The sequence below is a fragment of the Papio anubis genome, chromosome 1, assembly GCF_008728515.1.
Source record: "Papio anubis isolate 15944 chromosome 1, Panubis1.0, whole genome shotgun sequence".
Lineage (NCBI taxonomy): Eukaryota > Metazoa > Chordata > Mammalia > Primates > Cercopithecidae > Papio > Papio anubis.
The window spans coordinates 18,278,795-18,306,126 of NC_044976.1; the positions used below are offsets into that span (position 1 = coordinate 18,278,795).

The window sequence follows — 27,332 nt, forward strand, 5'->3', positions numbered from 1 at the left end:
AATGATGAGTATGACAGTTTTCATAAATAATCTAGATGAATGATTAAAATAAAATAATTAGGTAAATGTAATGGCATAAATACTTGTAGACAAATGTCACAATTTAGAATCTAAAGTTATATTAAATTAAGTAATAGATATTTCATTATTTGGGTATTTTCTAATAAAAATACATTTGTAGGAAAACATTCTTTCTAAAAAAATTGTGTTCTTTTTAAAAAGTTGAACAATTTTTGTCTAATTCAAAGCTTATTTAAAGGTTATATATAAAACAAGGTAAAAGGAATAAGGAAATAAGAGAGGTGGAAAGAAGTTATAAAAATAAAGAGGTTTTTTTTTGGTTAAAAAAAATTGCTTAGAAAGATAGATAATTTTATATGAGAAAGAATCTTGTATGGTAAATTTAGTCCTAGAATAAAATGACTAGTTATTTAAGAAACAGGGATGTTCAGGACAAACCAGAAAGCTCAGGCATATCATGAATGGTCTGTGTAAGTCACAATAAGAGGATTTATTTTAAAAAAGTTTTTATACAATCAAGTTATCTATAATTAAAGGTACATTATAATGGTCTTTCTAGAGATTGGGCTTGATGTAAAAAAAACTTACACACTAAATTGGTTAGAACAATGAAATTTTCTTAAGGAATTGATTTACTCTTAATAAATTATAAGAGCTTTTAATTTTTTTTAACCCTGAGATGATTTGGCTCTGTGTCCCCACCCAAATCTCACCTTGAATTGTAATGATCCCCACATGTCATGGAAAGGAGCCAGTGGGAGGTAATTGAATCATGAAGGTGGATTTTTCCCATGCTATTCTCATGATAGTGAATAAGTCTCACAAAATCTGATGGTTTTACAAAGGGAAGTTGCCCTGCACATGCTATGCGCTCTTGCCTGGTGACATGTAAGATGTTCCTTTGCTCTTCCTTGGTCTTCTGCCATGATTGTGAGGCCTCCCCAGCCATATGGAAGAGTGAGTCCATTAAACCTCTTTTTTTTATAAATTACCCAGTCTCAGGTATGTCTTTATTGCCAGCATGAGAACAGACAAATACAAACCCAAAGTTCAACTGTTATTACATCTCACCATTTTCAGTTTTCTCTCCTCCTTTAAAGGGCGTGAAGTAGTAACACTCTCCTTTAACTTATTTTCAGCTCATATAAGTTTTCTCCTCAAGTTTTATTTGTTGTGGCCTAATGCTAACAATGTTTTCTTAAAGATCTAAAGGAAATGTTGTCTTCTGACATAATATTCTGTGCAGTGCAGAAGGTCTTTTCTTTTGCGTTTTGGTAACTGGCCTAACAGATTTTATGGTTTATTGAAACAATTCTTATGTCATTGTTATTAAGTTTTGGTTTGCTTAGGAAAAAAACAGAAATAAAAATTTTTTAAAATTAAGATTATTACATTCATGTATCTATCTGTATGTGCTTTTAAAGTATTTGTGACATTGAGTTACAGGGCTTTGACTCCTGGGTCTAAAAAGGACACCAAATCCTGCTAGATCTTAAACAGTGTCAGCAATTAAAGCCTCATCTTCAGGCCTAGTAGAAGACACCAATCAAAATAAACTGCATTCTTAGACACAGGGCTAGAAATTAAAGCTATTCAACGCCTTAAGGCCTAGGGGCTATCATGGAAGAGGTGGGCATGTGAGATTGTAAGGGCCAATTTTGAGAGATAAAATAAGTTCAGTTTCTCTATAAGTTAATCATTAATGTCAAATACACACTGACGCAAGACCAGCATATGGGGCCCTGTATCAGATTAATAAGGTTTTCTTGAAGCATTAACTGACTTTTTAATAAAGGTTATAAAAAGCTTATGGAAGTTATATCTTATGGTCAAGATTCACACTTTATAGATTGTTCATAAAATTTTGAAAAACAAATTTATTTGTTTTATTTGGGCTTCATGCTGTTTTATTTGGGCTTATAGTTTGGAAAGTTAAGTCTCCTTTCTCAAAGAATGAAGGTTTTTGCCTTTTTTTGGGAAATAACTTGAGTTATCACTTTGGTCAAATGAATGACTTATTTTACAATGACCTCTGATATCAAGTGTTTTAAATCTTTGATATTTTACAAACTTTCCAAAATCAAATTATAAATTATGTATTTTTCTGACCTAATTAATCCTTTAAGATGTTAGTTTCCCTGAAGTCCAAAGATGACATAATTTGGCTTATTTGGTATAAAAATTATACAGGAAACATTGTCAAATATGAAATAGTGTTTGGTTTTCTTTGGGTTATATTTATGTAAATATGTTATTGGTATGTGTTCCAAAATCATAGAAAACGTCTATAATTCTGATTGACTTAGTGTATATTATCAGTAGTAATTATGTTAATTAGTTATGTTGTGTTAATTAATTATGGTAATTTAACATAATTATGTTAAATTATCGTGTGCCACAGAGGTAACAAATTTCCTTGTCAATTGTGTCTTTGACTATGGCTGCCCTAAACTTTTTGTCATCCACAGACAATTGTCTTGTTTTGGTCCTCTTTAGAAGGTGGTATTATAATCAGTTATGAAACTCTAACAGGTGCTGTTAAATACAAGTTTCTGATAACTTTGGAGATTGTGACATTAGAATAGAAGAAAAACTTTCATGACTCATGGAGAACTGAAATATTCATGAATATGAAGCAGAACAGGAATTAACTACATGGACTGAACTAATAGAAGACTGAAGTAATCTTTTTGACTTTGTGCTTAAAACGTTGCTGATCCTTTGTTTTTTCAGAGTCAAGGAAAATTTTCTTTTGAGCTATTAACAGCTTTTAACAGTTTAGTATATGCCTATGGAACAACATTTAGAATATATTTGTTTATCTCCACATGATTCCTCCAGAATTTGGAAACTATTTGTGAGTATTCATAACTTATGGCCCTACAATTCATTGCATAAGTGCAATAAGAATCTATTTTCATTTATAACAGGACACAATTGGAGAAACTGATTATTTTACCAAGGCTTTGACTGGAATGGCATGCTTTCCTTTAAGGAATCAAACTTGAGTTATGGAGTCAATACCTTGTCTGTACAGTCCCTGTATAGGGTTCCTGACCTGTGCTAAGTAAAGAATGTCACTTTCTGACAGGTCCAGGAGTCCCAAGTTTATCTTGGAACCTCAAGAGGAGAGGAATTCACCCAACTCAGGTATTTGTTGGTACAAATCTACGTCTTGGCTTGGCTTTAACAAAGTTTTATCTGAGATTCCTTCTATGGAACAAAGTTCCATCAAAGCCAATTTAAAAGCCTATGTAAAAAATCATTATTCTTGCTGTACTGTGTACAAATAATCAGTCCAAGTATAATAAAGCAAATCAGTCCTACCACGATTTGTCTTTAGTAAAAATGAGAAACTGGAGATTGAAAAATTATGTTTCAAAAAATATAGTACACCTATTGTTAGCTTGGATTGAATTATAATTTTTCTTGGCTACAAGTCTTTCAAATAATGTTTCCATTTTTTTTCTTTCTTTATTTCCCCATTTTTCCTAATTTGGAGTCACTGAAAACTAAGCTGTGCTTTTGTAAAGCTCTGTGAACTGAAGCTAGACAACTCAAATTTCAGAAGAAAATAACAGCAACCTATTTACATACATAAGCAACTTTCATACCTGCCTACTGATGTATGGACTTCAGAGTAATGTGGCCTACGTCTATTTTCCAGGATTGTTATTTCATTTGTTGTTGTTTTTCTCCTTTCCTCTCCCTATGTTCTCTTCAGAGGACATGAGATTTCACAACCTGCTAAAAATGAACTTTCATAATAACTCTGGGCCTACTCATCTAGGAATCCATGAGTAATCAGAACAAACCTGAGACTAGAGACTCATTTTCTTCTGAATTTCTTTCTCCAAAATATTTTAAAAAAGAAAAGGGGGTAAACGTGAGAGGAAAATAGATCTTGTGACCTCCAAATCACTAAGCTAAAGGGAAAAGTCAAGCTGGGAAATGCTCAGGGCAAACTTGCCTCCCATTCTGTTCAGTCACCCCTGCTTACTAAGATAAATGCATATCTGATTGCCTCCTTTGGAGAGGCTAATCCAAAACTCAAAAGAATGCAGCCATCTGTCTCTTAACTACCTATGACCTGGAAGTCCCCTCCCAGCTTCCAGTTGTCCTGCTTTTTCTTTGAGTTGTCCCACCCTTCTGGACCAAACTAGTGTTCATCTTACATATGTTGATCGATGTCTCATGTCTCCCTAAAATGTATACAACCAAACTGTGCTCTGACCACCTTGGCCTCATGTCATCAGGACCTCCTGAGGCTGTGTCATGGGTGTGTATCCTCAATCTTGGCAAAATAAACTTTCTAAATTAACTGAGACCTGTCTCCAATATTCAGGGTTCACAATGCCTAACCTTCCCTTTTTCAATTTATAACTCTTTTATCTGACAGTAATTTTTTTATTTATAATATTTTTACTTATTTGTTCAATTGTAGTACAAATAAAGAACTTTCAAAACTGATAACCCATACCTCTGTGAGAAAAAAAATTTACTAATTAGCAGGTAGTGTTTGTGTACATTTCTTTTTATCTTTAGCCTTATGGTATACCATCAAAGTACTGTTTTCTGAAGTTATTTAGGTCAGTCTTTTAGTTTTTTTCCTGCCTCCCTGAAGTGTGATTATGAAATTTATTTTTCATATAGTTATATTTATTTGTGGTTGTATTCTATTTTGGGTTTCATTCACCTCCTAGTTGATTTTAATTATGTATTACTTTGGAGGGGGACAGTATGTTAAACTTTCCCTTGTGAAAGATGAAAGTCATACTAAAAGGAATACTCAGAAGAGTGTTGCTTCTCACTTGTCTCTACTATTCTCTTTCCACTTTCTTCTTCTTTCCACCTAATTCCCTTCTCCTCCTGCAGATTTAGTTATCTTTTGTTAATGGCACCTCTGTGCGGTACCTCTGTTACCATTAATGCCGCAATGTTGACACATTATCAAACAAAGTTCACAGTTTACACTAGGGTTGACTCTTTGTGTTGTATATTCCATGGATTTTGTAAAATGTATATGGATGTGTTTCCACCTTTATCGTACCATACTGTACAAACTAATCTACAGTATTAGTTATCTATTGCTGTGTAATAAGTTTTCAGAAACTTACAATTTAATACAAAACAAGCAGCTTAAAACCACATAGATTTGTTATCTCACGAGGCTGCAAACAAGATGTTGTTTGGGCCATGTTCTTATGTAAAGATCATAACCCTCTGCTTGGTCCTCCCCCATGCTCCTCCATGGCCTCAACTCCTAGAGGTCCTCTCCATAGGCAGTTACAACAAGACAGCTACCATCTTCAAGGCCACCAGGAGAATTTCTCAATTCAATCCGCTAAGGCAGAGTCTTCTATAATGTAATATAATCAAGTGACTGACTACCCCACATCCTTTGCTATATTTCATTAGTTAGAAGCAATTCAGAGGTTCTTCCTGTAGTCAAGGAGTAAGGATTATTCAAAGGTGAACTCAGTGGAGGTCCCTCTAGGGTGTGTCTATCATAGGAGCTGCATTCATTTTTGATTAGTTCTTCCTGAAATTCTTTTGCATAAGTGTGTAGATACACATATATTTTCTTTTAGCCTCTTCTTTCTTATATGATGAATAGGAGACGATTGATCATTTTGTACTTTGCTATTTTCACCTAGCAGTAGATGTGGGAAATCATTTCATACAAGCAGATAGAAATCTTTTTCCTTTTTTTTCAAAATATGTTTACTGTTTTCCTCCCAACTTGGAGAGGTCTTTTCTGGTGGCTGTCTCGGTGGGGTCTAAGCCCCTCTTTCATTTTTACAGTCCTTCATTGTTGGGATGTACTATAATTTTTCCAACCATTCTCCCAGGATAGACATTTAGGGTTTCTCCGCTGTTTTGCAATTACAAATATTGCTTTAGTCAGTGACCTGTACATATGTGTTTTCATAATATTGCAGTTGTATCTTCTGGACAGATTCCTAGACATGGGATTACTGGCTTAAAGGTAAGTGCATATGTAGTTTTGTTAAGTGACACCAAATTCCCCTACAGAATGGTTGAACTAGCTCACATTCTCACTAGTGATGTATGAGACTGCCTTTTCTACTATGCCTTCCCCAACAAAATGTTTTATTAGACTTTCCATTTTGCAAGCGTCCCTCTTTTAATGAAAAAATAATTTTTCCAAGTCATTGCTGAAATCCTAATAAAAAATTACTGTTCCTCCAACAAATATTTGTTGAGGACCTACTCAATAATCTAGGTAATATGTGGGAATGCAACTGTGAGCAAAACAAAAACAGTCTCTTCCCTGATGGTATTTCAATCTGGCAACACAGAGAGATGTATGCCAGATGATGAAACCCCACACAGTCACAGAATGTTGCATGCTGGATTGTTCCATGATCCATTCAGTGAATCTGGGAACTGTGTCTCCCAGAATCCTCTTTCCTGTATTGTTCTAGATTAGAGTGGGCCAACAGGTAAATCTGCCCAAGATTTTTAGGGGTGGAAATAAATCAGTGACCTTTATTCTCTGCAAGTCCTTGTAACCAGAATTCTGGATGGACTGGTGCTTGGGTTTCTGGGGTGGTTTCAATTGTTCCCATTCTCCTCTGCTTTGTGCCCAGCTTTTCTTACTGCCCACTGGTCTTGATGACCAACTACAGCTCTGGTCCACTACCTGATGTTAGGCTGCAGAACCATAGAGCTGGTAGCTGCACTGGGATAACCCCGTCTAGTAGACCTCTCCAGAAGCTTCCGTTTGCCATCTTACTCTGGCAGTTGGAGACAATTTCTCAGACTTCCCTGCAGATCCAACTTGTCCACCTACCCAGTGCTTTGGGACTAGCAGTGACCCTTCTTTGGTTGTCTCACTCTCTCTTTTAGACGTTTGCTACCCTAGCTCCTCTTAAAGTTGCAGGAGGTCTATTTCCCATAATAAATCTCTCATTCTTTAATGCTCATAATGTTTCTGCTTCCCTCACTGAACCCTGACCGATACATGCGGTAAGTGCGGTGGAGAACCAAGTGCTATAACAGCATGTTGAACAGAAGGTCTTCAACTAATCTGGGGATCAGATAAAGTTCTCTGGGAAGATGACATTTTGTCTGAGGTCTGCAGGGAGTTTAGGAGTTATCTGGGTATTTGCTGCATCTGGGCTCACTCAACATTTATTCCAGCCGCCTGATATCTCTTCCTGAATTCCAGAGGCTAAAAGGCTAAACACTGCATTTCCTTTTCCCTCTTTCCCCTTCTTTTAAAAGATTTTATTTTTAGAGCCTCTAGGTTCAAAGCAAAATTGAGCTGAAAGTACAAAGGGTTCCCACATACCCTTTCCGCCCCAAATACACATCCTCTTGCATTATCAGCATCCTGCCCCAGTGCGGTGGCTCCCAATGCCTTCCCTCTAAAGATCTACTCAGAGTGTGGCAGTCTTCCCAATGTCCCACTCCCTCAGGGGCAGGTGTTCCTCCTGACTGCATCTAGTCAGCCATCTTGCCCCTCTATCCTAGGTTCAATCTTTGGAACTCAATGAAAGTTCCTTTTTATTTCTAGTTTGCTGAGAGTTTTAAATCATGAATAAATGCTGGACTTTGTAAAATGCCTTTTCTGTATCTATTGCTACGATTGTGTTGTTTTTCTTCTTTAGGCTGTTGATATGACAGAATACAATAATTGATTTTAAAATGTTGGATCAGCCTTGTATATGTGGAATAAATCCGACTTGGTTGTGGTATGTAATTCTTTTTATGTATTATTGGATTCAGTTTGCTAATGTTTTGTTGAGGATTTTTGCATTTATGTTTTTAAGATATAGTGGTGTGTAATTCTCCTTTCTTATAATGTCTTTGTCTAGTTTTGGTGTTAGAAAAGTACTGGCCTCATAGAATGAGTTAGGGAGTATTCCTTCTGCTTCTACCTTCTGGAAGAGATTGTAGAAAATTAATATGATTTTTTCCTTAAATGTTGGTGGAATTTACCAGTGAAACCATCTGGGCCTAATGGTTTCTATTTTAGAAGGTTATTAATTATTGATTCAATTTATTTAATAGATGCTGGCCTATTCAAATGATCTATTTCTTCTTATGGGAGTTTTGGCTAATTGTATCTTTCAAAGAATTGGTCCATTTCATCTAGGCTATCAAATTTCTGAGCACGCAGTTGTTTATAATATTCCTTTTATTCCTTTAATGTCCATGGAATCAGTGGTGATGGCCCCTCATTTATTTATAGTATTAGTTTTTTGTGTATTCTGTCCTTTTTCTTAGTTGCCTGGCTAGAGATTTATTAATTTTGTTGATCTTTTCAAAGAATCAGCTTTTGGTGTCATTGCTTTTCTCCATTGATGTCCTATTTTCAATTTCATTTATTTCTACTCTAATTTTTGTTATTTCTTTTCTTCTGCTTACTTTGGACTTAATTTGCTCTCCTTTTTTTGTTTCCTAAAGTACAAGCTTAGATTATTGATTTTAGGTCCTTTTTTGTTTTTTCTAATGTGTGTGTTCAATATTATACATTTTCCTTTAAACACTGTTTTAAAGGGGTGGGGTGGCGGGGAGGGGAGACAGAGTCTCACCCTGTCACCCAGGCTGGAGTGCAGTGGCACAATCTTGGCTCACTGCAACCTCCATCTCCTGGGTTCAAGCGATTCTCCTGCCTTAGCCTCCCGAGTAGCTGGGAACACACGTATGTGCCACCACACACAGCTAATTTTTGTATTTTTAGTAGAGATGGTGTTTCACTATGTTGGCTAGGCAGGTCTCAAACTCCTGACCTCAGGTGATTCACCTGCCTTGACCTCTCAAAGTGTGGGGATTACAGACATAAGCCACCGCACCTGACTGCATCTTACAAATGTTGATGTTATATTTTCATTTTCATTTAGTTCAAAATATTTTAAAATTCCTCTTGAGAGTTCTTTTTTGACCCACGTGTTATTTAGAAGTATGTTGTTTAATCTCCAATTATTCTGAGATTTTCTAGCTATCTTATGTTATTGATTTCTAGTTTAATTTCGTTGTGGTCTAAAAGCATGCATTGTATGATTTCTTTTCTTTTACACTTGTTAAGGTATATTTTATGGACTGGAATATGGTCTATCTTGGTGAGTGTTCCACATGAGCTTGCGAAGAATGTGTATTCTACTGATGTTTGGGAGAAGTATTCTATAAATGTCATTTAGATCCAGCTGTTAGATGGTGCTGTTCAATTCAACTATGTCCTTACTGACTTTCTGCCTGCTGGCTCTGTTCATTGCTGAAAGGGCTGTTATGTCTCCAACTATAATAGTGGCTTTGTCTATTTCACCTGCAGTCCGTTTTTGCTTCACGTGTTTTGATGCTCTGTTGTGAGTGGCATTCACATTAAGGACTGTTACATCTTCTTGAAAAATTGACCCCTTCATCATTATGTAAATGCCCCTCTTTATTCCGGATAATTTTCCTTACTCTGAAATCTGCTTTGCAGAAATTAACATAGCTATTCCAGCTTTCTTTTGATTAGTATTAGCATGGTATATCTTTCTCCTTCCTTTTACTTTTAATCTATATATGTCTTTATATTTAAAGTGAACTTCTTATAGACAACATGCAGCTAGGTTTCTGAATGAGAGTCAGGATTTGTAAATGTGACACAATCATATGAGCCTTGAATTCAGAACTGATTTAACGGCCGAGTGAGTCAAGGCTGGAGGAAGTGGTTTTGCCAGTACGGTGTGTAGGAGGGGTGTTAGATTCTGGAGCTGCAGCTCCAGCAGCAACTTCTTGGTTTGACAAGTTGGTTTCTTGATTGTATCAGGGCCAACAGCTTCCTCTGCCGCCCAGTCATGAGGTTGAAGATATTAGTAGCCTAGTGAGGAATGCCTTTACTAGGGTGTGCAAAATTGGTTCAACTAAACTAAATGTTAAAGATGATCACATGGGCCAGATGCAGTGGCTCACGCCTGTAATCCCAACACTTTGGGAGGCCCAGGTGGGAGAATCACTTGAACTCGGGAGTTCAAGACCAGCCTGGCCAACATGGCGAAACCCCGTCTCTACTAAAAATACAAAAATTAGCTAGGCATGGTGGTATGCACCTGTAATCCCAGCTACTCGGGAGGCTGAGGTGAGAGAATCACCCAGATTGGGTGACAGAGCGAGACTCTGTCTAAACAACAACAACAACAACAACAACAAAGGTGATCACATGGCCGAGTGTGGTGGCTCATGCCTATAATCCTAGCACTTTGAGAGGCCAAGGCAGGAGGATCGCTTGAGCTCAGGAGTTCAACTCAAGCCTGGTCAATATAGCAAGACCTTTTCTCTACTAAAAAATATTAGCCGGGTGTGGTAGCACATGCCTATAGTGACATCTACATGGGAAGCTCAGGTGGGAGGATAGCTTGAGCCTAGGAAATCATGGCTGCAGTGAGCCTTGATTGCCTCACTCCAGCCTGGGTGACAGAGTGAGGCCCTGTAAAAAAAAAAAAAAAAAAAAGAGAAAGACCATATGACCATATGGCCATTTTGGGGTCTTCATGCTACTGGAAAATAGGCTCAAAGGGGGACCACTTAGTTGGAAGTGAAGTACAAATATGGGAAGAGGGTTATGCATATCAGTCAGATAAATGAAGGGATTACTAACTGTGGAGGTTATCTATGAACTGGCTTGCTCAACACCTATTTCATCTCCTTCTAGTGTACCTTTCTACTCTTTCCAGCAGAGGCTGGAAAGCCAAAAATGATGACTAAGACTTCCTTGCAGGTAAGCTTTCATCCATTTTAAGATTCTGCCTATCAGAGATATTTGCTTGGTAATTGAAATCGGAATTGAGTGAGTGGGAAAAGAGGCAGGATGTAAAGCACGGATTTGCGGGTATAGGTTGTCATAGTGGAGGTGTAACTCTGGGGATAGAAGTGGTAACAACAGCTTCATGATTTGATGAGCAGCTCCTTGTTGTGGTAGAAGCAGCCGTTCCCTTAACAGATCAGTTCTGGGACGTGACTCTGGGAGTCTTTTCTGGAAACTCAGTCTAGGGCCTGCTTTTCCGGCACCCTCAAGGATTCTGGAGAATAATGTAACCACTAGGGTTGCACACAAGGAGGAAATGCGATGTTGGAAGAAGTGAGAAAAACCCAGCCCAATGGAGCACAAAGGGTGAAACATAGGTTGGAGGTCAGCAGGGGCCAGATTGCTATAGGCCACTGGCCTTCTTGGCTTAACCTATGGCACTATGAAGCTATGCTTTTGAAGGTGGAATACTGTTTTTTTTTTTGTTTTTGTTTTTTTGTTTTTTTTTTGAGACGGAGTCTCGCTCTGTCGCCTGGGCTGGAGTGCAGTGGCTGGATCTCAGCTCACTGCAAGCTCCGCCTCCTGGGTTTACGCCATTCTCCTGCCTCAGCCTCCCGAGTAGCTGGGACTACAGGCGCCCGCCACCTTGCCCGGCTAGTTTTTCGTATTTTTTTTAGTAGAGACAGGGTTTCACCGTGTTAGCCAGGTCTCGATCTCCTGACCTCGCGATCCACCCGTCTCGGCCTCCCAAAGTGCTGGGATTACAGGCTTGAGCCACCGCGCCCGGCCGAAGGTGCAATACTGTTAATCAGCCCTTATCTTTATCTTCAATCAGGTCACTATTTACTTACTTACCTTCTTTCTTTCTTTCTTTTCTTCTTTTGAGATGGAGTCTTGCTCTGTCACCCAGGCTGGAGTGCAGTGGTGCAATCTTGGCTCACTGCAACCTCTGCCTCCTGGATTCAAGCGATTTTCCTGCCTCAGCCTCCTAGGTAGCTGGGATTATAGGCAAGCGCCACCATGCTCAGCTATTTTTTTGTATTTTTAGTAGAGATGGGGTTTCATCATGTTGACCAGGCTGGTCTCAAACTCCTGATCTCAGGTGATCTGCCTACCTCGACCTCTCAAAGTGCTGGGATTACAGGTGTGAGCCACCATGCCCAGCCAGTTCAGTGTTTTCAACAGAAAGACATTACATTGCAGTGGTCAGTTTAGGCTAGATGTGAAGACCTTTTAGCAGGTGGTTTTAAGACCCAAAGGAAACGAGTGGCTAGTGTTGACTTTTAGGAGGAGGCCAGCAACACATTTAGGGGCTACATAGAGCAAGTCTTTCTTTTCTTTTTTGAGATGGAGTTTCAGTCTTGTTGCCCAGGCTGGAGTGCAATGGCGCACCTCTGCCTCCTGGGCTCAAGTGATTCTCCTGCCTCAGCTCCCCGAGTAGCTGGGATTACAGGCATGCGCCACCATGTCCAGTAAATTTTGTATTTTTAGTAGAGACGAGATTTCTCCACGTTGGTCAGCCTGGTCTCGAACTCCTGACCTCAGGTGATCCACCCACCTCAGCCTCCCAAAGTGCTTGGATTACAGGCGTGAGCCACCACACCCAGCCTAGAGCAAGTCTTTTGTTGCAGCAGGAAACTGGACTGGATGGCCCTTCATGGACCAGGCAGCCTGGTGATTCCGGACCTCCTCCCCAGATTGGCCTCATCTCTCCATTGTGCTCACCTCTCTGTGGGATTTGACCCAGGGATACAAATGAATCCACCTCTTCATCTTTTCCAGAGAGCATACTTCATGCTGTTTTCTACTTTAAGAATTGTTGCTCCAGAATAGCCATCTCACATCCACCCCACCCTGGCCTGACTGCCCCACTCATATTATAAATCTCTCAGCACATACCAGGCGTGGTGGCTCACACCTGTAATCCCAGCACTTTGGGAGGCTGAGGCAGGAGGATCACTTGAGCTCAGGAGTTCAAGATCAGCTTGGGCAACACAGGGAGACCCCGTCTGTAGAAAAAATTTTAAAAATAAGCTGGACATAATGGCACACATCTGTAGTCCCAGCTACTCAGGAGGCTGAGGTGGGAGGATTGCTTGAGCCTAGGAGGTTGAGGCTGCATTCAGCTGTGATTGCACCACTGCATTCCAGCCTGGGCAACAGAGTAAGACCCTGTCTCCAAAAAAAAAAAAAAAAAAAAATCTCTAAGCACGATTATGAAAGCAAATTTCTCCTTTGTGGTTGAATTAAACAGGGCCTACAAGAATCCCTCTTTCCATATATCTTACTCCAAAGGCCTTCCCCTGTGGGTAACCCACCTCCTATCCTTCCTTCAGCAATAATCCATCCCTCTGCCTTTTTATAAAGTGTTGTACATCTTTGCATATTCTTATTTGTGTATCTGATCTGTCCCCCAAACAAGGGGCTTCTCAAAGCCTGGGGGTCTCTAAGGATAGAGGCTAACAGAGTTCGGATGTTTGTCTCCACCTAGATCTCATGTAGAAATGTAATTCCTAATTTTGGAGGTGGAGCCTGGTGGGAGGTGTTTGGATCAAGGAGGCAGATCTCTCATGAATGGCTTGGGCCATCCCTTTGGTGATAGGTAAGCTCTCACTCTGAGATCTCTTGCTTGTTCCTGTTTTCTCCATGTGACGTGCCTGCTCCCTCTCCACTTTCTGCCATGACTGTAAGCTTCCTGAAGCCTCCCTAGAAGCCGAGCATATGCTGGCACCATGCTTTCTGTAAAGCCTGCAGAACCATGAGGCCGTTCAACCTCCTTTCTTTATAAACTACCCAGTCTCAGGTATTTCCTTATAGCAGTGCAGGAATGGCCTAATACAGAGGCTGTCTCTTCCTTCAGACTGAGAATCCCTGGAGAATATGAAATGGTCTTTCCCATCAGACAGGAAACTCCCTGCACCTCATACTCCTCTGTCTCTCTCCGTCACACGCCAGGAAGATGCAAGAAACTTGTCCTTCAGTTTACAACAAATGGGGAGTTCCCAGACACAGAAGATGAGCAGGGACAGCCTCTGAGAGGAAAACTCTGGTGGCTTTAGGGGGATCAAAGCAAGTCCCTACTCCTCTCCTCTCCTGTGCTGAAAACTCAGAGCAGACTCGGCATGGTAGCTCATGCCTATAATCCTAGTACTTTGGGAGGCCAAAGTGGGAGGATCAGTTGAGCTCAGGAGCTTGAGACCAGCCTGGGCAACACAGTGAAACTTCATCTGTATTAAAACAAACAAAACAAAACAAAAAAACAAAATTCAGAGGGGACGGGGGAGGTGGCACACTGCTGTCCTTCCTGTTCCCCTGCCATGTAGCACAGGGCCTGTGGAATGAAAGGGGCTCTGTCAATGTGTGCTGAGTGATGGACTGGATGAATAAATGGTACATCTGTGGGCCTAGGGGGCCCATTCCAGACACCAGGTAGTAAGGCAGCCAGATGAGTTCTAGGCCTGGCCTTTGAGAGACTCTGAGCTGATGGACAAGTTGCTTGTCTGGGCCCCAGTCAACTCACCACTGGACAGATCTCTGAGAGGTCTGTGGCCTAAAGTTTCCAGAGCCCAAGCCTTACTACTGAGAAGATCCATGGACGTGGGGAAGCACTTACTCATGCTCCCTCAGAGAGTCTGTGTTTGGTTTACGTTGAAGCCAGGCATAGTGCCATGTGCCTGTAGTTCTAGCTACTCTGGAGGCTGAGGTGGGAGGATGGGAACCCGGGAGTTCAAGGCTGCAGTGAGCTGTGATCACACCACTGTGCTCCAGCCTGGGCAACAGAGTGAGACCACCTCCCTAAAAAAATAAAAATGAAGATGAAAACGAAAAAAACTAAAAGAATTTGATTTTCTCACAACAAATAGGTGCCCTGGTTAGTGCTGGCCGCCCATTCCATCATTTTTTCAGTCGACTTTCTGAGACTATCAAACTGCAGTAAAGTCTCCTTTGGCTCTGGGATGCAGCCAGGATCTTCTCTAGTCAAATGTCTCTGAGGCCAGCTGGGGTCAGTGGAAACTGTGGCGAGTGGGATGGGGAAGAGCGGGTTCTATCTTGGCTCACATCCTGGAGTTATTTCTGTCCTGCCCAGGAGAGGCCGCCCACCCTGGAACTGGACTCTTCCTTGGCTTTAAGATGTGAAGTCAGGCAGCTGGAAGGACAGACACCTCATCTGACCACTGTTCTATGGACCAAAGGCAGGATGAACATGGTCGGTGCAAAGGCTGCAGTTGGAAGCTTGAAACCCTTGCCTGGAAAATGAAGAGCCAGGCTCTGATTTGGAATGAATATGCTTAAAATAAAAATAATTATGCAGAGTTGGAGGAGCTTTTAACACAGATGGAGTTCAATCATCCCAATGTATTGATGGAGAAACAGGCTCAGCAAGTTCATGGCAGAAATGGGGCTCTAATCCTCTGTAAGGCTTCGCCCAGAGCCATAGCTATCAGGGAACATGAAATCTGTCCAGTGCAACCACCTTCTCTCATCATGTCTGCCACCTGCTTAAGACTCTCCTTCAAGTAAGCAGCGTGTTCTTACTGACCACAAAGTAGCCACTGTCAGGGTGACTCTGGCAGTGACCTTGATAGCCTCTAGAATGCAAAATGCACTTGACTTATGCAAATACAAACACTTGGTGGCCCTTTGACTGCCAGGGAGCATTATGGACCCTTGGTTGAGTTTCACTTGGACATATGAACTTCTGATCTCAACTGACTCATTTAGTTGGAGCAGGGAATCCCAATGCCTTTAGAAATAGAAAATGAATATGACTCAGGATGAAACATCAGTGGAAACAGACCTTTCAAAATTGATTTAAAAAAATATAACTACTGGTTAGCATAGTCATAAAATTAGACAGTTCTTCCTCCTTATTTAGAAAACAGAATACAGACCGGGTGTGGTGGCTCACGCCTATAATCCCAGCACTTTGGGAGGCTGAGGCGGGCAGATGATTTGAGGTCAGGAGTTTGAGACTAGCCTGACCAACATGGTGAAACCCCGTCTCTACTAAAAATACAAAAGATTAGCTGGGCATGGTGGTGCATAGCTGTAGTCCCAGCTACATGGGAGGCTGAGGTAGGTGGATCGCTTGAACCTGGGAGGCGGAGGTTGCAGCGAACTGAGATCGTGCCACTGTACTTTAGCCTGGGTGACAGAGCAAAACTCCATGTCAAAAAAGGAAAAAAAAAAAAAGGAAAAAAAGAGAAAACTGAATACAAGGTCAGGCGTAGTAACTCACACCTGTAATCCCAGCACTTTGCGAGGCCAAGGTGGGAGGATTGCTTGAGGCCAGGAGTTCAAGGCCAGCCTGGCCAACATAGTAAGACCCTGTCTCTACAATAAAAGAGAAAGAAAGAAAACAGAGTACAAAGGGTGGAGTCTGGGTCTCCAGTCTTATTCGTCTGTTTGCAGGTCCTGCTATTCCAAGTGTGGTCGTACCTGCCCCATGGGAATCACCAGGGAGCTTGTTAAAAATGTAAAAATCTCAGGCTTTCCGCCAGACCTGGTAGATCACAATCTACATCTTAGCAAAATCCCCCAGTTGACTTGTAGACACAGGAAAATTTGAGATGTACTGCCCGAGAGCACCAAAACATGTCAAACAAAAAATGGACCTGAAACAAAGGAAGAAAATAAAGTATTTACCATGCTTGCATTGTAATGAGAATGCATGCAATAACTTCAGGACATTTACGGCAATAGGATTTCTTTTTAAATTAATAGATGGTTCTTTTTAGAACAGCTTTAGATTTACAGAAGAATTGTATAGAGTTCCCATATACCGCCCCCTTATCCCAACACATGCATAGATTTTCCTCCTATTAGCATCATGAATTAGTGTGACACACTTGTTAAAATTAATGACTCAATATTGATATATTATTATTAAAGCCCATAGTGTACATTAAGGTTCACCTTTGTGATGTACAGTTCTATGGGTTTTGACAAATACATAATGTCCTGTATCCACCATCACCATATCCTACAGAACAGTTTCACTGCCCTGAAAATTCTCTGTGCTCTGCCTGTTCATCCCTCTGTCCTCCCAACCCCCTGGCAACCACTGATTTTTCTATTGTCTCTGTAGTTTTGCTTATTCCAGAATGTCATATAGCTGGAGTTATATAGTATATATCCTTTTCAGATTGAATTCATTTATGTCTTTATGTTCCTCCATATCTTTTTGTGATTTGATATCTTATTTCTTTTTGATAGCTTATTTCTTACACTGTTGCTAAATAGCATCCCATTGTATGGCCGTATCACAGTTTGTTTATACATTCACCTATTGAGAAACCTTTTGGTTGCCTGCAGTTTGGGGAAATGATGAATAAGGCTGCTGTAAACATTTGTGTGCAGGTGTTTGAGTGAACATAAGTTTTCAGCTCTATTGGGTAAATAACTTAGGAGTACAATTGCTGGATCGAATGGTAACACTATATTTAGCTTTGTAAGAAACTGTCAAATTGGAGCAGGGTGTGGTGGCATGCACCTGTAGTCCCAGCTACTCAGGAGGCTGAGGCAGGAGGGATTTCTTGGGTTTAGGAGTTTGAGACTGGAGTATGCTATAATCACACTTGTGAATAGCCACTGCACACAGGCAAAAAATAAACTGTCAAACTGTCTTCCAAAGTGGCTGTGCCATTTTGAATTTCCACTGGCATTGAATGAGAGTCCCTGTTCCACATCCTTGGCAGCATTTTGTGGTGTTAACGTTTTAGATCTTAGCCATCCTCATAGGTAGGTCATGGTTATTTTGATTTGCAATTTCTAATGACACATGATGTTGAGTGCTTTTTCATATGCTTACCTGTCCTCTGTGTGTCTTCTTTGGCGAAGTGTCTGTTCAGATCTTTCACTCATTTTTTAATTGAGTTATTCGTTTTCTTATTTTTGAGTTTTAGGAGTTCACTGTAAATTTTGGACACAAGTCCTTTATCATATATGTGTTTTAAAGCATTTCTCTTAGTCTGTGACTTTTGTATTGTTCACAAAGCAGAAGTTTCATATTTTAATAAAGTCCAACTTAACATTTACTTTCCCAGCTCCACATTTAGTGGTATCATGTTGGTAACTTGGAATAGGCCATATTGGGGGCATTTACACTGAAGAAATTGGCAGACTCTACAAACCAGGGATTTCCCTCTTCCTTACAAGGGTGATTGTTAAACCATTTTATAGCACACGACTGCCTCCTGTGAACTTTCTATTGAATCATTCCTGTTGGTCTGACTATTACTTTAGTTATAAGTTCTTTTATGTACCAGAGAAGCTTTTTGTTTTGTGTACATGTGTAAGATATTGGTATTTTATTTTGTTTTATTTTGATTTAATTGCTCTTGGCAAGGCATGGTAGCTCATGCCTGTAATTCCAGCACTTTGGGAGGCAGAGGCAGGAGGACTGCTTGAGGCCAGGAGTTCCAGAGCAGCCAGAGCATCCAGAGCAACATAGCAAGACCTCATCTCTAAAAAAAAAAAAAAAAAAAAAATTAGTCAGCTGTGGTGGCATGTGCCTGTAGTCCCAGCTACTTGGGAGGCTTGGGTGCAAGGATCTTTTGAGCCCAGTAGTTTGAGACAGTAGTGAGCCATTATCACACCACTGCATTCCAGCCTGAGTGACGGAGTGAGACCTTGTCTTTTTTTTTTTTTTTTTTTTTTTGAGACAGGGTCACACTCTTTCACCCAGGCTGGAGTGCAGTAGCATGATCATGGCTCGCTGCAGCCTCTACCTGTGAGGCTCAAGCAATCCTCCCACCTTAGCCTCCCAAGTAGCTGGGACTACACGTGCACACCACCATGCCCAAGTAATTTTTGAATTTTGAGTAGAGATGGAGTCTCCCTATGTTGCCCAGGCTAATCTCAAAATCCTGGTCTCAAGTGATCCCACCTCAGTCTCCCAAAGTACTGAAGTATTGAGATTACAGATGTGAGCCATCCCATCCAGCAAGACCTTATCTCTTGGAAAAAAAGAATAATCAAAACATGTCTAAAGAAGAGAGAAGAGGGATTTTCCTTAGTATATATGAAGACTTAAAAAAAATTATAGTAATTAGGCCAGGTGTGGTGGCTCATGCCTGTAATTCCAGCACTTTGGGAGGCCGAGGCGGGCAGATTGCCTAAGCTCAGGAGTTCGAGACCAGTCTGGGCAACATGGTGAAACCCCATCTTTACAAAAATACAAAAAAGTAGCTGGGCATTGTGGTGTACACTTGTAGTCCCAGCTACTTGAGAGGCTGATGCAGGAGAATTCCTTGAACCTGGGAAGTGGAGGTTGCAGTGAGCCGAGATTGCACCATTGCACTCCAGCCTGGGCGATAGAGCGAGACTCTGTTTCAAAAACAAAACCAAAAAAACCAGGTGTGGTGGCTCACGCCTGTAATCCCAGCACTTTGGGAGGCCGAGATGGGTGGATCGCTGAGGTAAGGAGTTCGTGACCAGCCTGGCCAACATGGTGAAACCTCATCTTTACTAAAAATGCAAAAATTAGCAGGGCGTGGTGGCAGGCGCCTGTAATCCCAGCTACTCCGGAGGCTGAGGAGGAGAATCGCTTGAAACCGGGAGGTGGAGGTTGCAGTGAACCAAGATCGTGCCATTATACTCCAGCCTGGGCGACAAGAGTGAGACTCCATCTCAAAACAAAACAAACAAACAAAAAAAACATAAAAATAAAATAAAGTCAGAGGGGAAAAATTGGTCTGTTCAACAAAAGGTGTTGGAATCATTGACTTTCCTTATGGGTCAATAAAACGAAATTTCAGCCTCATACTACACATGAAAATAAACTCCAAATGGATTAAAGGATTAAAGCCCTAAGTGTAAAACCCCCAAATTTAGAACCAATAGAAGAAAGATATTCAGAAAAATATTGTTAACCTCACAATCAGAGAGTCATGCAGGACTTTGCAAACAAGGTACTAAACATCACAGATTGATAAGTCGTATGACATGAAAGTTAAAAGTGGTTGTTTTTTTTTTTTTTTGAGATGGAGTCTCACTCTGTTGCCCAAGCTGGAGTGCAATGGCACGATCTCTGCTCACCGTAACCTCCGCTTCCTGGGTTCAAGTAATTCCCCTGCCTCAGCCTCCTAAGTAGCTGGGATTACAGGCATGTGCTACCACACCCGGCTAATTTTATATTTTTAGTAGAGACGGGGTTTCTCCATGTTGGTCAGGCTGGTCTGGAACTTCCAATCTCAGCTGATCCGCCTACCTCAGCCTTCCAAAGCGCTGGGATTATAGGAGTGAGCCACCAAGCCCAGCCAAAAGTTTTTATGTTATAAAAATGCCATAAATAAAAGACAACTGGCATGCTTACAGCATATATTTGCAACATATGTAGCAAACACTTGTCTTGTCCTCCAGTGTCCTGCCTCCTGGAAGCTGCTGATACAGAAGCCTGAGGGAACACACTCCCCCTACCTCCTTCTCCAACAGAGCAGAGCCAGGAAGGACCCGGATGGAAGTTAGGACAAAGAGGCCCAGAATTGGCACAGATACCAACAGACCATTCATTGAAGAAGAAATCCAAGTGGCCATAAGGTGTATGTAAAAATGCTCAGTTGCACCAACAGCCAGGGGAAGCAAGTAAAAACAATGATACACAATTTTATACTCATCAGGTAGAGAAGAACCGATAGATGTAATATTATCGAGTGCTGGCTATGGTGCCTCTAGGAGTGTAAACTGGCACATCCATTGAAGAGAGTATTTGGGGAATGACTAGTAAAGTTGAAAATGTGCATGCCCCTCATCTGGCCTATATAGTATTCTTACAAAAAACGTTTAACCTGATAATCATGAGGAAGCAATAGGCAAATCCAAATTGGTGAGTATTCTGCAAGACAAATGGTCTGGATTCAAGAGCATCAATGTCATTTTAAAAAACAGACCAGATTAAGTCTGGGCATGGTGGCTCACCCCTATAATCCCAGCACTTTGGAAGACTGAGGCAGATGGATCACTTGAACTCAGGAGTTTGGGACCAGACTGGGCAACATGGTGAAACCCCGTTTCTACAAAAAATACAAAAAATTAGCCAGGCATGGTGGCATGTGCCTGTGGTCCCAGCTACTGGGAGGATCGTTTAAGCCCAGGAAGCCGAGGCTTCAGTGAGCTGAGATTGCACCACTGCACTCCTGCCTGGGTGACAGAGTGAGACCTCAGCTCAAATAAACAAACAAACAAACAAACAAACAAAGAAACCAGATGAAAGATTAAAGGACTCCAAAGAGCCACAATAATTAGATGCAATGCTTGATTTTTGTTTGGATTCTGGATCGGAAAAAAGTCAATGAATTGGATATAAAAACCATTATTGGGACAATAGGGGAAATTTGCATATTAGATAGTTTTACTGTATACTAGAAACAGTATTGTGTTCATGTTCTTGTCCCCGCCAAGACTGATGAGCTCCCAGGGACTCAGATAGTCAAGATACTTAGCAGCCTGTCAGAGCCTTAAGAAGGTTCTGAGCCCAGGACTGAGGTAGGGGTTACTTCTGGCTGAGGGGATTAGCAAAGGCTTGTGAAGTGGCTAAAGCCGTGACCTGGATATTTCAGGACTCAAATCCACCCTCATTGGAATTCTCTGGGTGACCGCCCAGCCCCTTTGGCAGGACAGCCAGTCACAGGCCCTGACTGTGCAGGACTTCCTGCCTCTGCAAAGGCAGTGAGGGGCTGAGCGGGGTTCTACCCGGCTGGGTCCGGGCAGAAGTTTTTCCTCCCCTCCTCCGAGTTTGTCCTCCTCATCGGTCACTCCCACTCACAGCTTTAAGATTCTGGAGCCCAAGAATTGATTCTCCCTGGATCCATGGTCTGTGGATCCCAATGTTCCGACTGGAGACGGGGAGCCAGCGAGACCTGGGGCTCCAGGGTCTGCCCAAGGAGGTTGCTCATGGGGGCAGACCTCTAGAGCAGGATTTGAGGCCAGGCCAAAGAGGTTAGTTACTGATGGGGGCTGCACAAATTGGGGGTTGTGGAGGGACGCCAGCTGGGAGGGAGAGACTGGAGAAGGGGGTGTGTGGAGAGCCCAAGAGGAGGTCCAGGGGGAGGTAGGCAGGCACAGCCTCTGTTGAAGGAGTCTCTCTAGGGCTGCTGGGTCCTTCACCTGTCATTGTCACAGCTGGCTCTTAAGGAAGCCAGGCCACACCTCAAGGGAAGATGGAGGTTACCGGAAGGTCATACCTAAAATTACGGGCAAAACCAGGGAGAGTTATGAATAGGCTGAGTCAGGGCTTGTGTTTACGCTAATCTGAGGCCTTGCTTGGATTTCTTTTTAACCTAAACCACAGGCAAATATTCCCCTTTAGGGAGAGAACTCGCCAACATCTATTTAACATCCATTAACTGTTGAGAGCATCCACTGTGTGCCAGACACTTCGGTACACACAGAAAGAAACCCAGAGATGGGTGAGATGCCCTTATAGGGAGATCTTCCTCCTCCCTTCCTCAGTCTCTCTCTCTCTCTCGCTCCCCTCTCTGAAGGCGGTTTAGCTTTGAGCTAAGTATACGTGGCCTTGGGAGTCAAACGGATTAGGACAACTCCGAGCTTTGTCACTGACCAGCTCAGTACACGTTTGAGCCATTTCTGTTTTTCAAGCCCGGTGTCCTAATCCGCAAAGCGCATATGATAGTAATATCTACCTCATAGGGCCACCTTAGGGATAAAATGAGAGAAGCCCCATAAAGAACTTAGTGTGGTATCTGGGCTCAATAAGGCATCAGCTATTTTTATTAGCCATTCAACAAACATTTTTTTCCTAGGACACAATCTGTGCCACAGAGAGTGCCAGATGCTGCCAGGGAGAGATAAATGAGACACCCTCAAGGATTCCTAGTCTAGTTTGTTCACTCGTTGATTGATTTCATCAATAAATGTGTGTCATGCCCTACGCTGAGCATTGGAGATGTCAAAGTATTAATGAAAGACACTGCCCCTGTCCACAGGTGGCTCACAGCCTCCTGGGAGAGACATTGCAACACAATATGATTGGTGGTGTGAAGAGAGAGAGCACATGGTACTGGGAGAGCTCAGAACGGGGGTTGATCCAGTTCAGGGCAGGGCGATGGATTCACAAGACATTTTGGCAAAGCAGACCCAGCTTCCATGTTTCCCAGCTCACAGGTGCGCTCCTACACTGGGGCCTTTGTACTTGCTCTTCCCTCTGCCTGGAGCTTTCTTCCCCTAGGATGTCCCCATAACATGCTCCTTCACCTCCTTCATGGCTTTACTCAAGTGTCACCTCCCCAGCAAGACCTTTCTCGGTCACCCTGTTTAAAGTGGCCACTCCAGGCCAGTGCGGTGGCTCATGCCTGTAATCCCAGCACTTTGGGAGGCCAAGGTGGGTGGATCACTTGAGGCCAGGAGTTCGAGACCAACCTGGCCAACATGGTGAAACCCTGTCTCTACTAAAAATGCAAAACTTAGCTGGGCATGATGGTGCACGGCTGTAGTCCCACCTACTCGGGAGGCTGAGGCAGGAGAATTGCTTGAACCCGGGAGGCAGAGGTTGTAGTGAGCTGAGATTGCACCACTGCACTCCAGCCTGGGTGACAGAGCAAGACTGTCTAAATAAAGTGACCACTCCCACCATCAACAGTCCCCGTCCCCATCCCCAAACACACACACTCAGCACTCTACCCTGCTCCCTGCTTTATTTTTCTCCATTGCATCGATCACCACCTAACAAACTGTACATTTTACTTATTCGCTTGTCTATTTCTGTCTTCTCCCTCCAGAATGCAAGCTCTGCCATGAGGGCAGGGTTCTCAGCTGTGTTGCTCTTTGCTGTATCTCCAGGGTCTAGAACAGCATCTGGCACATAATAGGTGCTTGTTAAATAGTTATTGAATGATAAGTATGTTAAGTTTACAAAGATGAATAGGCGTTGAGTAAGAGAAGAAAGGGAGGGAATAACAGATGAAAAGGGAAGGGGGGAGGGAGAGAGAGAGAGGTAGAGAAAGAGAGAGAGAGAGAGAGAGATTGAAATTAGTGGGTTTAAGGAACTAAAAGCCTTCACATCTGGCTTCTTCCCAGGAATGTCTTAGGAGTGGTATAAGGCAAGGCTGGAGTAGGTGCGGGACCATGTTCTGTGAGGGGAGACAGGTGCCTCTGACTTGGGCGGATGTGCTATGTGCTGTTACAGAGGTTAGGAAGATTGACCCAGGAAAAAAGGAGGAAGCCATGAACTCTGCTGGGGAGGTATCTGGGAAGGTGTCTCAAAAGAGGAGGCACCTCCTCTTAGGCCCAGGGAAAGAGTTCCAATGTTATTCTAGACGTGACGGACATTCTGAAGGCCTGTTCCCACATCCCCTGTCTTAAGAGACAGAAACTAGGTTAGAAACTCTTCGGTGCTTGCACTGGTGGATTTCACTTTGCATTTGGTCCTCGTAGTGCCTAACGGGACCTCTGCCCACAAAATTGCTCAAGAAACATTTGCTGGGTTGGATTGGGATTGAGACAGGTGGAGTGACCTTGAATTGCAGATGATTCAGGCTCGTGAGCCTGGAACCTTGGGCACCATCTGTGATCTTGCCAGGCAGAGTGACGGCTTTTCCTAGGGTTTCTCCCTCCTCAGAACAAGAAGGGACATTACCATGTGGAAAAATAAGTAGGCTTTAACTAGTTAGAAAAAGAGATTGGAGAGCATTTTAGGTGGAGGGAAAACAACAGAAACGAAGACAGCAAGGAAGGTTAGTTCATGGTAGATGTCTTAAGAGTGAACAGTTTAATGGATTACATTTTTCAAAGATAAAACATGTATTTGCTATGAAGTTGGTGTGTGGATTGCCTTCTTAGCCAAAGTTATGGTGAAAGTTGAAATTGAGCCTGTTATTAACCAACAGCTGTAACATATGTATAAGCTGCATGTGCATCCTAGGCTGACACCCAGATAGAATTAGCTGTGTGTATCTTTACAGGAAGCTGCCAATTTACAACCTGGCTGAAACCCACATGGGGCTGCTTCTACTTCCAGATTTAATTGGTTCATCAATCCCATCATTCTTTTATTCCACAAATAATTATCAGCCACCAGATACACTTTAGGGGTCGGGTGTGGTGGCTCACGCCTGTAATCCCAGCATTTTGGGAGGCTGAGGTGGGCGGATCACTTGAGGTTGGGAGTTCGAGACTAGCCTGGCCAACATGGTGAACCCCTGTCTCTATGAAAAATACAAATATTAGCCCAGTGTGGTAATCCTAGCTACTCAGGAGGCTGAGGCAGCAGAATCACTTGAACCCGGGAGGCAGAGGTTGCAGTGAGCCGAGATAACACCACTGCACTCTCTGGGTGACAGAGGGAGACTCCATCTAAAAAAAAAATATATATATATATATAGATATATAAATATCTATATAAAATAAAAATTTATATATAAATATAAATATTATATATACACATATACACACACACACACACATATATATAATATATATATTAGGCCCTCTGCTACCTGCTGATAATATCACAAAGAACAAGATGAACATGTTTCCTGCCCTCAGATACCTATATTCTAGGGGAAGGCATAAGATACATGAGCCATAAACAAGTAAGTTAAAGAGAGTTAAAGATGACGGTTGGTGCCATGAAGGGGAAAAACAGGGTGACCTTGGGTAGGTAGTCAGGGGAGGCCTCCTGGAGAAGGTGGCATTTAAGGCGAGACCTGGAGGATAAAGAATCCAGGACTAAGTATTCTAGGCAGGGGGAGCAGGAAATGCAAAAGCTGTTGCTGGAAAAGCTCAGAGAGTTCAAGAATAAGTCAATTCCAGAGCACAAAATGTCAGACCCCACGGGCATCCTGGAGCTCATCTGCTTCTCTCATACTGGTCATTGCTCTCGCAACATATCTGCACATGACTCCGACCTGCATAAAATGTTGCGGGGAGGGGGCCCTACAGGGCAGGGAGCACGAAATAGTTGACAGCTCTCTCCATGTCATGGAGCAACTGAAGGGCTCATGAGTTTTCTTTGTTTTTGAACCTTGACAAAATGTAATTTTAAAAACATTTTTTACAGGATGGAACCGAGGCTTCGTAACTGACAAAGCTGACTTCATGAGCTTTGATAGATCTCGTTTGCATTTTGGGTGTTTCCAACACTTAAAGATTAAGTTCCTTTTCCTGAGAAGCCGAGCGGGGGCATAGCCCACACACTCAGTGCCCACCTCCCATGCGACATTTCTTTTCCTAAAAAGTGGCAAATAAAAAGTGCCTTCCGGGGAGAGGAAACTCACCACTCCCAAGACAGCTCGTTCAATTCCCAGGACACATGAGCTGTTAGAAAAACGTTCTTGCATCGAGCCAAAATCTGACTGCTTAGTGCGTCCGTGCCTGGTGGGTGTTTGTTCCGCAATCTGGAGCCGCATGGGACAGCTCTGATTCCTCCTACTCCCCACAGCCCTTCAGAGATTTGGAGACAGACTGGGTACCCCCAGCCACCTTCCAAACCCAAGTCAGCCCCAATTCCCTCTCTTCTGTCTCCTGTGATCCAGACACCTCCTAAGCCTGCTCACATGCAGGCCGAGGGCCAGGCACATCCCTCTGGGTGTGGGCTGCTAGGAGCCCTTGTTCTGGGCACCATACTCCTGCCATCACCACCAAAGATGACCACTGCTTCTGTGATGTGACTAGTACTGGGTTTGGGGGTCACGCATGTGATTGCTGAACTGTGTTACCCACCCTCTCCTTGCGCATTTCAGCTTTGGGGGTCTTTGGACACTCTCCTCTTACTGAACTCAGGTTATCTTGCTCTTGATCAAGATCAGGACAAGATCAAGATCCAACCTCCTTAGCCTAACACCCAAGGGCCTTTGTGACCTACCCAGCTCCATCTTTTTGGCCAGTCCTTCCCACCATTCCTGAATTCCTACTAAACACTTGAGGAAAGTTTCCGCGCAGTCACTTGGGGGCATGTCCCACCATCCTGTTAAAAATAATCAACATTTGGCCGGGCGCGGTGGCTCAAGCCTGTAATCCCAGCACTATGGGAGGCCGAGACAGGTGGATCGCGAGGTCAGGAAATTGACATCATCCTGGCTAACACGGTGAAACCCCGTCTCTACTAAAAATACACACACACACACAAAATGAGCCGGGCGTGGTGGCAGGCACCTATAGTCCCATCTACTTGGGAGGCTGAGACAGGAGAATGGCATGAACCCAGGAGGTGGAGCTTGCAGTGAGCCAACGTGGCACCACTATACTCCAGCCTGGGCGTCTCAAAAAACAAAACAAAACAAAATGAAAAAAAAAACCCCAACATTTATTGAGACCTTGCTGTGTGCCTAAATACCTGCTGTGTATCGACTCAGAACATAGAGATGAGACAGGCAAAATTATTTACCCTATTATTCATGATGGTGAACTAAGGCACAGGGCAGTTAAGACACTTGCCAAAGGTCACACAGCTAATAAGTGGTGGTTCCAGGGCACCAGCACCATGCATTCAGCCTCAGTCCATGGTGTGCAGCTTGTATTGGTTTATGAAGGCTGACCGAGATTCCTCCAGCAGAGAGCAAAAATTGTGAGGCAGACTGGACCTAAGACTATAAAG

General features: G+C 42.6%; 1 protein-coding gene across 4 annotated transcripts in view; it reads left to right on the forward strand.

The window, feature by feature from the left end:
• The window catches only part of PLA2G5 (phospholipase A2 group V), a 66,245-nt gene that overhangs the window by 22,509 nt on the left and 16,404 nt on the right, over positions 1-27,332 (forward strand). The window contains exon 1 of one of the 4 annotated variants that reach the window (XM_031664952.1): positions 10,488-10,753. The exons of 1 other annotated variant lie outside the window; for it this stretch is intronic. The gene's annotated coding sequence lies outside the window, so the exon portion shown is untranslated. Of the gene's footprint in view, positions 1-10,487; positions 10,754-20,909; positions 21,719-27,332 lie in introns of those variants that run through there. 2 more of the 4 variants (XM_009200824.4, XM_003891250.5) reach the window with 2 other exon arrangements.